This window comes from Oryctolagus cuniculus, chromosome 1 (genome assembly GCF_964237555.1).
Source record: "Oryctolagus cuniculus chromosome 1, mOryCun1.1, whole genome shotgun sequence".
In the NCBI taxonomy this organism is placed as follows: Eukaryota; Metazoa; Chordata; class Mammalia; order Lagomorpha; family Leporidae; genus Oryctolagus; species Oryctolagus cuniculus.
Genome location: NC_091432.1, coordinates 182860856 through 182873377, shown reverse-complemented (window position 1 = coordinate 182873377; position 12522 = coordinate 182860856). Strand labels below are relative to the sequence as shown.

At 40.8% G+C, this 12522-nt stretch overlaps 1 long non-coding RNA gene across 1 annotated transcript; it reads right to left on the bottom strand.

Moving 5' to 3' along the window:
* Nucleotides 1–214: 214 nt before the first annotated feature.
* On the bottom strand, nt 215–11530 carry LOC127490968 (uncharacterized). The gene is made up of 4 exons (XR_007919343.2): nt 11419–11530; nt 10341–10431; nt 4593–4627; nt 215–426 (listed from the first exon to the last, which is right to left on the bottom strand). It is a non-coding gene; the product is annotated as an uncharacterized lncRNA (long non-coding RNA).
* Between the last annotated feature and the right edge of the window lie 992 nt (nt 11531–12522).

Here is a 12522-nt window from a genome sequence, read left to right as displayed (position 1 = left end):
AAGGTGGCATGTACCAATGCCATCTCACTAGTCCCAGTGATCAATTTCTGTTCACAATTGATCGTAATGATAGGACTAAGAACCAAAGGGATCACATAAACAAGAATAGTGTCTGCAAGTACTACACTTGTTAACATCTCATTGGCCAAAGCTGGTAACAAGACTTAGTCCAGAGTAGAAAGGGATTGGTACACAAAGTCAGACAGTGCGGGCATGAGTAGTGTGCGCATTAAATGTTAGCTCTGCCCTCCATTTCCCTGTTGTTCCCATCCAATCAGATAAGGAAAACTACTCGCTCACTCAAATTACCAAGTCAAGACCTTGTATCAAGCCAAGATGTTATTGAATAGATCCTTTAGGATTTGATTTGTTCTTCTGTTTTCATGGACTCTGTAGAGTGCTTTTACTTTTCTTTCTTTCTTTCCACTGGGCAGAGAAATAGCAAAAGAAAACAGATTCATTTTTAATAATGGTTATATGAACATTTCATGTCATAATCCCTAGGATAGCTCATAACTCCTATTGGGACCAGACTTTATCCCATGGTATTAGGGTATTCTCAGCAAATGAATTTAACATCCAAGGAATAATACCAGAATAGCTACTTATTAGAGTTGAATGCTTTTCTCATAAAACTTGCCAAATATGACATGAGCTTTCCTACTGGAGGCAGACTCTAAGGAGATTTCCTGTGTTAGGAATTCGATATTTTACTTTCAAGTATGGGAAAAAAACCTCTATTTTTCCTTTGTTAAGGTATTTCCTAACTAAATGGAGAATTTCTATTCCTATTTATTGAGAACAAAAATTATTTTCATTTGCATGAGACTCTTCAGGTGATATTGTGGCCAAAGGGGAGTACTATATCCTCCAGTTAGCAGTTAATTCTCCAGTTAGTGACCGCGTGGACAGCTTCTTGAAAAACATCCATGATTTCAGAAAGGGTTCCACTTTAATGGCAAAATCAGAACCTCTTCATTCCCTTTCAATAAAGAAGCATTGGGGCATATACATGATTATGCATGGAGGAATGATGAAGCAATAAGAGGGTCAGAGTCCTTGTCTAGATGCAGGCTTCCTTGCAATTCCTTTTGGTCTTGTTATTTATGCTGAATAATCTCAGAAAACTAGACCCCCTAAACATATGTGAAGCAAGACCACAGAAGGAAGTAAAGGTGGTACGATGATGTTTCATAGAGGCTATCCCACTCTTCCCCACACTGATATCACTGATGTCACACTGTTGCCCAAAACTTGAACTCTTGAGTCAGACTGCCTTGTGTTAGCATTTTAACTAGACTGCTTACAAGATCTATGACCCAGAGAATTTTAAATGATTTCTATCAACTTGAGGTTGCTCATATGTAAAATGAGAATGACTATGTTTCTAACATTTACAGTGATACCTGACACACAGAAAGTCACTAAATAGGAATTTCCTGCCACCCCCACGTATGCTATCTTCCAACTTGCTACCCCTCTGCTACTTGGTCCTTTTTCTTCACTATAGACTCAAGCAAAATAGGTGTTGCTTATCCATGAGAGATAGGAAGAGACAGAATAAAAGAGAAATTAAAAGAGGAGCTGGAAGTTTCTGTGGATGTCTCTAGAGAAAAGCAGCGATGCATTGGAGGTGAAGAGACACCAAAGGGAAGGGAGCAGGCGTGTGGAGTTTCATACAGAAGAGGAGGAAGAGTGTGGGATTGTTAGTGTTACACTGGCATGAAACCCAGGCTTTCAGTGAGAGAGGGAGCGAGGTTAAAATGACTTTGGTTTTCACAGAAATTACCATTTCACTTTGATCTTGAGACAATGTCACGGAGCCAACTTCTGATGTTAAGGTCTTGGGGGAGGGAGTGGAGGTTGTGAGAAAGAGCAGATGAGAGAAGAAGAGTAGACTTCATTCTAGGAGGAGAAAGTGTGTGTGCATGTGTGTGTGCGTGTGTGTGTGTAGAGCAATGTGGTTGCAGATGCAGAGAAAAGGGATAGGGTATTCCCTTTTGCCCTCAGGAATTCAGGCTTAAGGCAGAAGAAGTCATAGAGAAGCTGAAAGGAGACTTAATCCCCTCAGTTCCGTGCCAGTTATAAACCCCGGGAAGAAAATAGGATTGAAGAAAGTCTGGTAACACAGGCTCTGGAAACCTTTTATTATCATATTTGTGGTTCTGTGGTATGACTTTAACACTATCTTTTAATATGTTGCCAAGTTAAATCAATTGTGTGTACTTTTATATTAAATGTTAAAAACCTATCCCAAATATTACTTTTCTTCCTTTAATTAATTTTCCATTTAAGTATTATTTCCTCCTATGTAATTTCCTTGATGAAGCAACTCACACCCTGAGAGGAGTGCACAGTTTAAATATCTTCACATATGAAAAGATCCATTAATTAAGTAAAATAATAGGAAGAGTAAAAGTAGAGCATTGTAGAATCAAGCATCTGCGCAAATTATTTGGTCCTCTCTGGTCACACTGGCTGTGTGACCTGGGGTGAAGTGGGAACTTCTCTGATTACTACTCTTTTGTGTGGACTACATGAAAGACAAGGGCCTTTCAGTTCTAAAAATCTGTATCCTCATCAGTCCTTTTTAGAAAAAGAAACTATTTATTTATGTGAAAGGCACAGCTATAGGGAGAGATGGAGAGGCAAAGAGAATAAGAGAGACAAAGAAAGAGAAAGATCCTGCATCCAGTGGTTCACGCCCTAAATACCCTCAACAGCCAGGGGTAGGCCAAGCTGAGCCAAGAGCCAGGAACTCCATGAGGGTCTGCATGTGGGTGGCAGGGATTCAAGTACTTGAAACATCACCCACTGCCTTCCCAGGCACATCAACAAGAAGCTGGATTCTAAGTGTGGTAGCCAGCACTCCCAGCACTCCCACACAACCCACTAAGTCACAAGGTAATAGAACACCTAGAAGAAAGTTAATATGAAATGCAAGAAACCCATCCACTCATTGAAGTCTGTGCATCTTCATTTTACATCTTCACAAATCAGGTGGAAATTATGTTAGTTTCTATCCTGTTAGGCTTGTTTTGAGGTTTGTATGAGAAAATATTTGCAAAGACTTGAACATAGTGAATAGTACTTTGTAAGTGTCCTGGGGATATAGGATACAAAAAACAGTAACCAGAAAAGTTGCCATGTGTCAGAATCAGATCCTTCTCTGTAGCCCATTTGGGTCAGTATGGGTGCCCCAGTGTGTTAAAGATGAAGGACATAAAGTAGAGTTAGCAAAACAAAGACACTGCTGCTGATAGCTAACATGGCTTTGTTCAGAGAGCTTAACAGGTATTAACTCACTTCATTTGCTCTTCACAGGAACTCTATAGGGCAGATAAAATTATCAATTTTATTTATTTATTATAGATTTAATTATTTATTTGAAAGAGTTATACACACACAGAGAGAGAGAGAGAGAGAGAGAGGGAGGGAGGTGGGGGAGGGAGAAAGAGAGAGAGAGAATAGTTCTTTCATCCCCTGGTTCACTCCCCAATTGTCCGCAATGGCTGGAGCTGCCCTGATCTGAAGCCAGGAGCCAGGAGCTTCTTCCAGGTCTCTCACGTGGGTGCAGCAGCCCAAGGACTTGGACCATCTTTCATTGCTTTCCCAGGCCCTAGCAGAGAGCTGGATCAGAAGTGGAGCAGCCAAGACTTGAACTGGCGCCCATATGGGATGCCAGCACTACAGGCAGTGGCTTTACCCGCTACACCACAGCACAGGCCCCTCAATTTTATATTGTAAATAAGGAAACTGAGATACAGAGAGGTTTAGTGACTTGCCCAGTGCCACACAGTTAGGAAAGAGCATCCTCCACTTTCATTAGTGAAGTTTGAGGCTGACATTATCCAAAAAACAAACAAACAAACAAACAAAAAAAAACACACACACACACAAAAAAAAACACCAGAAAATTACTTCCTTTTCAGAGGATACTCAGAAAGTTGGCTGAATAAATGATGCACAAGCCTTCGTCACCCTGAAAAGTTCCACGTCTGCAGCTTCCCACCTGGTGCTAATGAACATGCACAAGATCTCAACATTTGTGTAATGACATTAACTAATGCTGCCCCCTGCATAGTGATTATGAGGGGAGCTGTGCTGTGGCTTCAGCAAGCAGGTGGTGGAAATTCTTAATGAAGATTGCATTCAGATTATAGCATTTTGGTGTACTTTATGATGAGATTTGCCAAGGATTCACAACCTTCTCCAATTGGCTCACTTATCCTCGGAGTTGATAGGATGGCTTGGTGTAAAGAACTACATGCACAAGGAAGAACTAAATATAAATGGCGTTAGAACTGCTCCCACGATACAGCACTGATTCAGACTGTCAATGAAGTGAGCTCTGTGATGCTCTTTATGAAAAGAAATGGACAGGAAGCAAAACCCAGACTCAGAAGACCAATTCTGACTAACAACTATCAGCATAGACTATGAGATATTTAATCTACTGGGGAATGAGAAGCTTGCTAAGAATTCAGAATTACTAAAAGAAACCCTAATACACTGTTAATAGGAATGTAAACTAATGCAGTTATTATGGAAGACAGTATGGAGATTCCTCAGAAATCTGAAAATAGACCTACCATATGACCTAGTCTTCCCACTCATGGAAATTCACCTAAACAAAATGAAATCAGAGCATGAAAGAGTTATCTGTACCCCATGTTGATTGTAGCTCAATTTATAATAGCTAAGATATGGAATCAACCCAGATGTCCATAACTGATGACTAGATAAAGAAAATGTGGAAGCGTGTCAATTGTTAAGACAACAACAGGAGTCACTGTGCACTTATTCCCCGTGTAGGATCTCTGTCCTTAATGTGTTGTACAATGTGAATTAATGCTATAACTAGTACTCAAACAGTACTTTTTTTTTAGGATTTTTTTAACTTTTATTTAATGAATATAAATTTCCAAAGTACAGCTTATGGATTACAATGGCTTCCCCCACATAATGTCCCTCCCACCCACAACCCTCCCATTTCCCACTCCCTCTCCCCTTCCATTCACATCAAGATTCATTTTCGATTCTCTTTATATTCAGAGGATCAGTTTAGCATACATTAAGTAAAGATTTCAACAGTTTGCACCCACACAGAAACATAAAGTGAAAAATACTGTGTGAGTACTCGTTATAGCATTAAATCTCAATGTACAGCACACTAAGGACAAAGATCCTACATGAGGAGTAAGTGCACAGTGACTCCTGTTGTTGACTTAACAAATTGACACTCTTGTTTATGGCCTCAGTAATCACCCTAGGCTCTTGTCATGAGCTGCCAAGGCTATGGAAACCCCCTGAGTTCACTGACTCTGATACTCAAACAGTTCTTTACACTTTGCGTTTCTGTGTGGGTGCAAACTGTTGAAATCTTTACTTAATATATGCTAAATTGATCTTCTGTATATAAATATAATTGAAAATGAATAGTGATGTGCATGGAATGGGAGAGGAAGCAGGAGATGGGAAGGTTGCGGGTGGGAGGGAAGTTATGGGGTCAGAGGGAGCCACTGTAATCCAAAAGCTGTACTTTGGAAATTTATATTTATTAAATAAAAGTTAAAAAAAAATGTGGTTGGCCAGCACCGCGGCTCAATAGGCTAATCCTCCACCTATGGCGCCAGCACCCCAGGTTCTAGTCCCAGTCGGGGCACCAGATTCTGTCCTGGTTGCTCCTCTTCCAATCCAGCTCTCTGCTGCGGCCCAGGAGTGCAGTGGAGGGTGGCCCAAGTCCTTGGACTCTGCACCTGCATGGGAGACCAGGAGACACACCTGGCTCCCGCCTTCAGATCAGCGTGGTGTGCCGGCCACAGCGGCCATTGGGGGGTGAACCAACGGCAAAGGAAGACCTTTCTCTCTGTCTCTCTCTCTCTCACTGTCCACTCTGCCTGTCAAAAAAAAAAAAAAATGTGGTATATATACAATATGGAATACTACTAAGCCATAAAAAGAATGAAATCCGTTTTTTGCATCAAAATGGATGCAACTGGAAACCATTATGCTTAATAAAATAAGCCATTCCTAAAAGAACAAATATCATATATTTTCTCTGATCTGTGGTAGTTAATATAAAATTCAAAAAGATGTATAAGAATGATGTTTCATCTTGTGATATGATTGTCATTTTTAGCTCTTGAATATACTCCCAGGAACTGTGGTCTTCCTACTTTTTACTTGTTTAATATTATGGTTACTGGTGCAGTAAACCTGTGATTCTAGAAAGTATTAAATTATGTCTTTGTAAAAATTAAAGAAAAAATGGGGTCGGTGCCGTGGCTCAGTTGGTTAAACCTCCAACTGCGGCGCCGGCATCCCATATGGGCGCCAGGTTCTATTCCCGGTTGCTCCTCTTCCAGTCCAGCTCTCTGCTGTGGCCCAGGAGGGCAGTGGAGGATGGCCCAAGTGCTTGAGCCCCTGCATCCACATGGGAGACCAGGAAGAAGCACCTGGCTCCTGGCTTTGGATCGGCGTAGCGCCAGCTGTAGCGGCCATTTGGGGGGTGAACCAATGGAAGGAAGACCTTTCTCTCTGTCTCTGTCTCTGTCTCTCTCTCTCTCTCTCTCTGTCTATAACTCTACCTGTCAAGTGAAAAAAAATTAAAGAAAAAAAAAGAAAAGAAGGAAAGAGGGATTGAGTGAGGGAGAAGAGGGAGGGATGTATGCTTATTATCTTAGAACTGTACTTATGGAATACATGAAATCTGTTCTCTTTATATTAATTAAAAATTTTTAAAAGAATTCAGAATTACTGTATGTATAAGTGAACAAGCAACTTTTTTAAAGGATTAGATGTTGCTTAGAAAGTCAAATAAAATAGTGAATTGCTTTTTATATTGGGAGGATAAATTTATTCATGCTTATGCTGGAAGTTGAACTATTGAAAAATGGTTTAATAACAGTGGAACAACCTATGATTTTTTCCAGGGAAATAGACTGGAGAGGAAAAACTCTTATTGTGTTCTGCCTTGCACCTCACAAAGTCATGCTAAATTCTATGTTAATTTATTTTCACCTATGGGTGCAGTAAACATATTCAAATTCAATTTAGTGTATATGGGCCTAATAGGAAAATAAGCCAAGCAGAAAGGATCAAAAACCTATCTCATCTTTTTTAGAGGTTCTTCCAAGCTCAAGAAGAGAAATTTGCCTCAGAGTAATATCAAAAGTCTTAAGATGTCTGTAGTTATCTCTGTTCAGTCTTTTTTGATAGTGCCTTCTAATTCTACTAACTCAATTGATTGAGAAGAAATACTTTGTTCTTAAAAATCTAGATTCTGCAGTGAGCATTTAACATAGTGATTAATCCAGCACTCAGGACTGCTGTGTCCCACATCTGAGTGCTTGCTTTCAGTTCTTGACTCCAGCTCCTGATTCCAAACTTCCTGCTAATGCAGATCCTAGGAAACAGCAGTGCTCTATGAACTGGGTCACCACGACCCACATAGGAGACCTGGATTGTGTTCCCAGCTATGGGCTTCAGCCCCAGTCCTATCTATCCTGGCTGTTGTGGGCATTTGGGGAGTGAAGCAGCAGTCTATTTCTCTCTATGTCTCTGTCTCTGTCTCTCCTCCCCTCCATCCCTCCCTCCCTTCCATTCATATTAATAAATTTTAAAAATTAAAAAATCGCATATTCTCATCATCCACATTCAGACACCATTATTTTGTGTTTTCATATCTATGCATTTAAAAGCATTATTTTCAATGATACTCCAAAATCTTCCAATTTTCCCTTTACAATGTTCAACTATATTTTCAAAAAAAGAATGAGCTTAACAGTGACATTTTTATCAACAAGAATGTGACTAATTAAGCCCAACTGCCCTAACTCTCCAAAGACAAGAATAGTTGGGTTGACTGTATTATTTTTTTCTGTTTGAAGATTTGCATTTCTTCTTAATGACAAATATCCATTTTTGGTAGCTTGAGTTTACCTAAGAGATTTTTTTTATTTGACAGGTAGAGTTACAGACAGTGAGAGAGAGAGACAGAGACAAAGATCTTCCTTCCGCTGGTTTACTCCCCAAACGGCTGCCATGGCCAGCGCTGCGCCGATCTGAAGCCAGGAGCCAGGTGCTTCCTCCCATTCTCACATGCGGGTACAGGGGCCCAAGCACTTGGGCCATCCTCCACTGCCCTCCTGGGCCACAGCAGAGAGCTGGAATGGAAGAGAAGCAGCCGGTACTAGAACCTGATGCCCATATGGGATGCCGGCACCACAGGCTGAGGACCAACCAACTGAGCCACAGCGCCAGCCCCTACCTAAGAGATATTAATGTCTCTAGAAATGCTGAAGTAATCCTTGTATTGATACGTACTCATTAAACAAGACTGGCTTTTCCCTTGAAGAAAAGGGAATTAAGTTGTACACCATTATCACATGTGCACAGTGCTGTCATGGACACACACACACAGAAGTACCACTCTGTTTTTCATTATTCAAGCTCGTGGAAGGAAGGCAGGGACAATACAGAGCCACACAAATCCAAATCCCTTAAATATTTTACTTTATAATATCTTGTTTGAGGGAGAGCTTGTTGGCAGCATATTGAGCTGCTGCTTGGGACACCCCCCATCCCATATTGCAGTGCTGACCCAATTCTAGCTTCTTTTCCATGTGCCTGGAAAGCATCAGATGATGGCTCAAGTTGAGTCCCTGTCACCCATGTCAGAGCTCTGGATGGAAGTACCGGCTCCTGGTTTGTCCTGGTTCAATTCTGGCTGTTGCCATCATTAGCAGAGTAAACCAGCAGACAAAAGACTCTTTCTTTCTCTCTCCCTCTATGTTTGTGTGTATGTGTGTTTCTGTATGTCTCTCTGTCATTCTGCCATTCAAACAAACAAATAAATATGGGTTTTTTTAAATACCTTGTTGGAGTTTTTGGAGCTGGAAAATTCACCAAAAATTATAGCTGGGAATTTCAATATTTATTAGACATCTGCTGTATGCAGAATTCTAGATACCAGGGGACACTACAGAATAGAAAAGGAGCAGCCATTAAATCATGCATATTATGAATGATCAAGGCAATCAAAGAGACTGATAAACTGCACATTTGTGCTACTATCTAAAAAGAACAGAATGATAGCAGGTCAACTCATGTCAAGTAATTATCTTACTAAAGTTTTGTTGTAGAGGCATTAAGGTAGACATACCTCTTGCATAAAATCTGTTTTCATTCGAGAATGGGAGATCTTAAGAGCTATTGCTTTAAGTTCTGGAGAACCATCCCAAGTCTCCAGAAAATTACGTAAGAAAGCCCAAGTAAGGCCATTGCTTTTTGGCTCCAGGACAGGACATAATAATTGATTCACCCAGATCACAGTGTGACAGTAGCAGAAAACAGCTAAAATCCTTAATTTTTGATCTCTCATTATGTGAAGGGGTAGGAACCTGGTCTTCTGCAATTAAAATTGTATCTCTTCATGAAATGGTTCTAATAGCTATTTTAACTGTCTGTGGCCACATAAGATGTAACAGGTTAAAACAATTTCATTGAATTGAGTAACCTACAGTCTTATACCAAGTGAATCAACATTCCAGTCATATTAAACAACTTGCTCTTCATCATACATGCAACATACTTTCTGAGAGCTGGCACTCAGGAGGAATGTATCAATATAATACTATAAGCTATTAAATTATTAAAACACAGGGCCAGCACTGTGGCTGAGTGGGTTAAATCTACAGCCTTCAGCACCAGCATCCCATATGGGCACCTGTTGGAGTCCTGGCTTCTCTACTCCTGATCCAGCACCCTGCTATGGCCTGAGAAAGCAGTGGAGATTGACCCATGTGCTTGGGCCTCTGCACCCATGTGTGATGGGGATGTCCCAAGCAGCAGCTCACTGAAAGGGCTCCTGTCTTTGGTCTTCAGCCTGACCCTGTCCTGGCTGTTGTAGCCATTTGAGGAGTGAACCAACAGAGGGAACATTCTCTCTATCTCTCTCTCTCTCTCTCTCTCTCCCTCCCTCCCTCTCTCCCCTCTGTCTCCCTTCTGTCTCCCTGTAACTCTGCCTTTCAAGTAAATAAATATTTTAAAAAATATTAGAACACATATGTGTCAGTTAGTACATAGTCACATCTCTGATCCTCCCCTGTCACATACTCTTTGTCCTTAACCATCACAGGAGCCACCCAGATTTCTCCCCAATTAGTCTCCATAATTGAGTAACTAAAAGAGACAGAGACAGAGCTCTCCAGAACCCTGCTTCACTACCATGGCAAGTATTTGTTCTGATAAGTAGAGCTGAGGCCAACTTTCATTCTGATTATTCTGCACTGCTGTCATACTGTCATACAAATAGTCAAACATGATATTATCTCTACCTTTTTCCCAATGGTGCCTTTGTTCCTGTGGATTCCTCTACCTTGAATGCTCTTTCTCTTCATTTCCTCTTGTTCACTCTTTACCTCCTTTCTGTCACAGAGAATTGGATTAACAATTGTGGGAGTTGGTTATACAGTCTGTGTAAGACTAGTGCCTCCATATCTGAAACTAGATCTTGAAATGTATAGGGCAGGCAATCAGAAAGGGAAAGTCATGAGCTGGCTGGCATCTCAGGCACAAAGAATAATTAAAACAATGTCACTCTTGCTGCCTCTCATCTTGATGATGAGTATCACTCAGAAGTCAAGCTCTTCATCTCAGAGTTAAACGTACATGCCACACCTAGCCCAAGAGTCTGAAAGCTAAGAAGGATGCCAAAGAAGATAGAGTCTTTTGCAGGCCCAGCTACTGCAGATCAGCAATAGCACATGTGCACCACGGATGGCTGCTGCTCCCCTTCTTCTTCAGCCAGAATCTCATTTATACTTCATGCTAATTAGAAACATAGAAAGAGAGAGAATGCTGGGGAATATAGTTGGGCTCAACCAACAGGACACATTACAAAACCATCAAATTGCTATTAAGATTAGGTCAATTGCCATGTCTTCTTTGTACCCTTCTTTCATCTGCTCTGGCCAGAGTCCTTGACGCCATCTATTGAAACCACATGGTGGCAACTAGCACACACCCAGCGTTTTTAATCTGTCCACTGCATAACCACCACCAGGCTGAAAACTTCTCCAGGTTATGATCTGCAGGTAATTATAAGCCTGGCACATAGCAAGCAGTCCATAAAAGTTCATGGAATGAGTGATTGACTGACTTAATACAGAAGTGCTGTGGGAGGCAAGATTCAAGGGTGGTGTATTAGCTTTCTATTACTATGTAACAAATTATCCCAGAAATTTAGCCACTTAAAAAAAAACTTTATAATTTCACAGTTTCTGAAAATCATTCATCTGGGAGTGGTTTAGCTCAGTAGTTCTGGCCCAGGGTATCTGTTGAAGTTCAGTCAAGCTGTTGGCTGAGCTATAGTCTTGTGAAGAGGCGAGAAGATCAGCTTCCAAGCTCACTCACATGGCTATTAGGAAGAGGCTTTGGTTTCTCATCACATGGGTCTCTCCATGGGGCTGCTCACAACCTGGCGGATAATTTCTGCCAATGCAAGCTCTGTAAGCCAGAGGAGGTGTCACACTGCCTTTTATGACTTAGTCTCTGAGTCAAGCACTGTCATTTCCACCTTGTCTTGTGTGTCAGAAGTGAGTCACTAAGTCTGGTCCATACTCAACAGGAGAAGGGAATTATATGAGCAAAAACACTGTAGTGCCTCCAAAGCCACACTTTCAGTAACTTTTATGGTGCTGTATTGCTATAAATGCTGTTATTATTGATGATTATTGATTTATTTCTCACTAACTTATAGATAGGTATAGGAAAAAGCATAGCATATGTAGAATTTGGTACTATGTATGGTTTCAGGTATACACTGGGGATGTGTAAACATAGTCCTTCAAGAATAAGAGGGGATGACTGTAACATGAAGTACCAGAGGCCATCTTGGAAGCTGCCTCCATGGGTGGTAAGAAGGAAGGTTTAGAGATGGGGGCCACTACATAGAGTTCTTTAGTTAAAGTAGAATTAAGCTAAAAAATATATTTTGAGGAGTTACTCACTTTCCACTACTTAGTGGTAGAGTTATGTTCTGTTTCACTTCTCTATTCATTTTTCTTTTGGTAAAATCCACTCATTGAAAACAGGCCTTTCACCTCAAGCCAAACAAAGATTGGGTTTTGTGGAAATACTATTGAAGAAGAACTAGGAAAGGGAATTCCAACTTGGATCTAATCTTTCTTTCCTAAAATAATTTCCTTTGCTGTAGCCAAGTTTTATTTGGCCTCTAGAAACTGCTGATGAGTAAAACAGAGAAATTCTGATTTCACATGGACATCCAAAATGCTCAGTTTGTCTCAACAAACTAGATACTGGAACCTAGCTAGTTCCAGACTAGCTCTAAGGGATTGAAGAGTAATCACAGATATGGTCATCTTTGTTGAACAGCTTATATAGCCAATAGTTCATTGAGCACTTAATAAACACCCAGCATTGTTCCAAGGGCTTCAAATGGATTATCACACTTAATTTTCACAACAGCCCTATGAGGTAGGTGCTACTATTTCCTCA